Genomic DNA, 5,255 nt, shown 5'->3' with positions numbered 1-5,255 from the left:
ATTCTAATCTATCGTTGCAAAAAATTATTCACTGCATAAGGAGCTAGATTCTAAGGTTATGTGCACGAGGAGGAGGATGCATATGTATTCCTTTTGGAGATTAAAGGTCTCAATGAGAAATTACTTTCCATTTGTGAGGTCATTCTTGAGAGTTCTCTTGTGCAGATAGTTCTTCATGCCTTGCCAAATTCTTATCATATTTTTCAATCCTTCTTTAGGCTTGTGATAGATTAAAAAAACTATTGATGAAGTTTGATTGTCTTATCTTTGTATTTATCCAAGAGGCCGTCTAGAAAAAACATGGCTAATTAGTGTGCCTCTGAATAGGCATATGTGGATACACAATAAAAGAAGATTATCACTATTGGCACCCATACAGCTATCTGTTGCTACTTCTTCAAATAGCAATAGGTGTGAGAAGTTTGATGATAAAGGCAAAAATATGCAATTACATATTTTAAGTTGAATGATCATCTCATCGAACAATTTCCTAAGCTTAAGCTTAAAGAGGCCAATGTAGCCATTACAGATGCTTCTTCAAATGCAAATATGGTAAATGTTTTGCAGAATGTAGAATGGGCTTTTAGGCCACAATTTTAGTATGACCCATTTGTCAATTGTTGTGCAAGATGATGTTTGGTACTTTGACAGTCATGCAACTAAGCATGTTATATCTCATTGTGATTTTTTCACGTCTATTGAGACTGTCCCTAACGAGAATATTGTCACATGTGCCTGCAACATCTCTTATCCAATTAAGGGTGTTGAAAAGATTATACTTATTATTGTAGGTGGAAAACTCAATGATGATTTATATGTACCCAGGGATCAAGAAGAACCTTTGTCTATATCTGCACTTGTACTCACTACAATATGAGATAGTTTAAAAGCAAAGATATGTAATGATCATATCTATTAATATATTTTGATTGATGCAAACATATTGCAAAATCTATGCTATATATCCTTTGTCTGCTTAGTTTTGGAGGTCCAATTCTTGATATAGCACCCATGGCACATTCTCAACAAAATTTAGAGAATGTTTAATGGCACTACAAGACAAGAGTTGCATACCTCCATCCAGAGGATGTAATGGAGGAACAACATATGGAAGAGTTCTTGATGCATTCCTCAACATGGAGGTAGCTAAACAAGGGCACATTTTGAAAATGAACCATGATTGACTTCTCAAGCACTACCATTCTTCATACGCAAGCTTGCTCATCTTCCACTCTACATTGGTGCAAAGATTTTTGTTTTGCATACCTCTCTTGTGATGCTTAATTTACAATCAATGTATGGGCAGTCCAATAGAAGTGCCAGGGTAATATACCTTTGAATAGATGCAAGCTGCATTGCTAATTGATTAAGACATTTGTTGTGTATTTTTTAGATGGTATATAATAATGGTGGGATAATAAAGGCCCCAAATGATAAAAGTGCTTTGATGTTCCTCCAAAATGCTTCAAGAATAGTTGTACAACAAGGAAAACACGGTTGGTTTCTCAATGATACTATGGTGAATGCCATATCACTCATTTGAGCCACAATTACCCATATAATCCCAATGAGGGAAACCCTCCCAATACAAGTCTAAACTTGTGACAAGTTTTGGCCTCATGGCCTATTTGGAAAGAAGAGGGGGTTGCATTTTAAGGGTGTTCACTAGAGCCCATGCTAGAAATCGACAAGAGTTGGGAAAAAAAGAAAACCTATTGATAGATGTCCACTCTTCCAAAAAGATGAGGACAAGGTGTAAACAAAATGTAAAATCAATGCAACCAAAACCTCACACTTTGCAAGTGAACCAGACTCCTAAAAGCAAAAAAGATGCCACCAAAAACAATCCTGAAATTGCTAAATGAATTTTGAATGTATAACTTACAGGCTAGTTGAGGGCTTGAATGTTGCCAAGGTGGCTACGGAAGTGAGGGTAGCACTTACAAAATACCTACCATAGAAATTACTAAGAAAAATCCTCCAATTATGTCCAAAGAGCATCCTCACAAACCAGATTATATAGAACCCGAGCAAACAAACAAGCCAATTGATCTAGTTGAACAAAGTCCTAAGTTAGAACTTGGAACTACCAAATTTGATTTGCATTTAGCCGAAAACGACTCAAAAAGGGTTGTGTAAGGAATTGGTTAGCTTACTAATTAGCATAACCATTGATGATCAAAACGGCTCCAAATTTGGCAATTTTGGTTATTTAAAGCATATCTATGCAATTTAAAGTGTATCTGGGTACATATCTCTGAATATTCAAAAAGATATCATTTTCTTCACATTCCTTTGCGGTCCACCTCGAAATTTGTTCTCATTTACTTCACTTGGCGGCAAATAGTTGTTTCCACTTTTGAATCACTCAATCTCTCTTTTTTTTCTCTTACCTTTCACGAGCTTTCTCTCTTCTTTTTTGATGCTAAAAGCTCTGCTACTACATTATCTCCATTATACTTTGTATGTGTTCATTACTTACAATGGGTAATACATTTTCCATTAGTGATAACCGCAAGTTTCACTTGAACATTAAGCTAAGCCAAGAATATGCTACTACGCGGAGTGTCTATTAAAGACCAGTTACAACTACAAATGAAGCACAACAACTTCGCAACAAGGGGAAGAAACACATTGATCTATGGGCAGATGGAAGCTTGTATCCACCGGATCCCAGCACTGGAAGGTATCCATCTGTTCACACACCTCATGATTTGATGAGATTTGTTGGAGATAGGGATGATGGCTTACTAGGATATAGTTCTAGGCTATCTCATTTACACATTGATCATACACATTACATTCAATATCTCAAAACTGCTTTGTCTTCAAATACAACAAGAATATAGAACTTGAAACCAAATAGTGTCTCTAAAACAAGAAAATCATTACCTTCATACTTTAAAAGAAACTCCAATAGGATTAAGAGCATGAGTAAAATGAATGAGAGATGTAGTAAACTTAACAGAAGGTTCTGGCAAAGAAAAAAATGGTTAAAGATTACTAGAGAACATGTGACCAACCTTTTAGGGTTTGATATGTCCAATGTTCAAGAAAGGGCGAGATTTTTGAATGAGGTAATGAACAAGAGTGACATTTTGAAACTTTTGAAACTTCCCAAAAATCGAACCCAAAAGAAATTGGTATTTCAAAATTTACTGAAAGATATAGGTTTATTGATCCAACCTTCTCAAATGCAAGAAGTTTGTTACACAGTGGGGGTGAGTAGAAGGGGTTATAGGGCCATCTCTAAAACCTGGTTTCAGTTCCTAAAGTATTACAAGATTAAATCTTTTGGATTGCCCAGGACTCACAATGTTGGGAAAGTAAGGACTCTGTTAAATGAAGGAATACCCGAACATTTTGGAGAATACTATCAAATAGAAGGCACGATGCCATACAAATATATATATATATATATATATTCTTTTGAGTATAATGTTTTTAATAACATTTGGACGAGTATAGAAATTTCAATCTACTATGGTGAGATACTATAACATGCAAGAAGTAGATTGTGAAGGAAAATTTATATTTCTTATGAAATTGGATGTAAGGTCTCTACTTTCAAATTTCACACAAGTTCTATTACGCATTTGAATTTTTTAACCATCACTCATTATTTACGATATTCAAATTCAAATTATGAATCGTAGGTTGAGAAAACCTAGAATTTAAAATTTACGCTACAAAATTCTGACATGTTTAGCTGTATGAATCACTAATTGACTTATTGTAAGACTTATTTACTGATTGTAGAATTTTCTTTTACTACTGTAAAGTTAATATAAGACTGTAAAGTTTAACTTAAAAATGTAAAGTAAATTATCATTAAGAAAATAAATAAAATAATTATAAAGACAAAAGAATACACAGGGATGACAAATGAAGGCACATGGACTCACGTGGACTCACATAGGAGGGGACAAAGTGGGACACATTGTCACATGAAAAGGAGAGGTTAGTCTTAACTAATCTTAATGAGGGGGGGCTGTGTGGCCTTATCTTTTGATGATAATGATAAAGTGGTCAAGCTGATGGGTACCACAAAAGTACCAAAAACGCGGGTATGATTTTTGAAAAAAAATTATTTTAAAAAAAAATAATTAGTTTTTTTAAAAAATTAAATTTTTTTTGGAAAAAAAAGTTGGACGTTTTCTTTTCTGCTATAAATAGAGCATCCATGCTCACACTTTAGACATAGAGATTGTCTCTATAACGCTCACGAAGTGCTGCCACTTCTCTTAGAGAGAAGGCGTCCACAAACCACTAAGAGAGCAAAAACTCTAGTGGACTAATAAGGTGCATATTAATTAAGCATTCAATTAACTTTAGGAATGATGTATGTGTGCTATCTCCTACTCTAATCTCTCTAATAGATTAGTAAGATTCAATTAGCTATGTGTGTGTGTGTGCTATCTCTTACTATAATCTCTCTAATAGATTAGTAAGATTCAATTAGTTTTAAGAAGGATATGTGTGTATGTGTGTTATCTCCTACTCTAATCTCTCTAATACATTAGTAAGATTCAATTAGCTATGTGTGTGTGTGTGCTATCTCTTACTCTAATCTCTCTAATAGATTAGTAAGATTCAATTAGTTTTAAGAAGGATATGTATGTATGTGTGCTATATCTTACTCTAATCTCTCTAATAGATTAATAAGATTCAATTAGCTTTAAGAAGGATATGTGTGTGTGTGCGCGCGCCATCTTTTACTCTAATTTCTCTAATAGATTAGTAAGATTCAATTAGTTTTAAGAAGGATATGTGTGTGTATGTGCTATCTCTTACTCTAATCTCTCTAATAGATTGGTGAGATTCAATTAGCTTTAAAAAAAGATGTGTGTGTGTTCTCTTTTACTCTAATCTTTCTAACGGATTAGTAAAAATTCAATTATCTTTAGAAAATATGTGTATGTATGTTTTCTTTTACTCTAATCTCTCTAAATATACCTACTCTCTCTAGTTAGTACATCTTCACTATTAACTTATGCATAGTTAATTGAAAGTTAATACATAAGAGAACTCATCATATTCTTATTATACATGATGAAATTCTCATTACCAATTTTATTGTCAATTAGATTAAGTAGAATTTTGAATAATACTAAAAATTGATTTAGTTGAAGTATAGAAATTGAAGTTAGAATTGGATTAGAAATGTGAAGCATAAAAGTAATGCATTCCTAAACTTTCACTCATAGTTTACACACTTAATTTTTGATTAATTACGATTAGCAAATATTTGATGT

This window comes from Adiantum capillus-veneris, chromosome 16 (assembly GCF_014529385.1).
Source record: "Adiantum capillus-veneris isolate H3 chromosome 16, ASM1452938v2, whole genome shotgun sequence".
In the NCBI taxonomy this organism is placed as follows: Eukaryota; Viridiplantae; Streptophyta; class Polypodiopsida; order Polypodiales; family Pteridaceae; genus Adiantum; species Adiantum capillus-veneris.
This window is presented reverse-complemented; position numbering follows the sequence as displayed.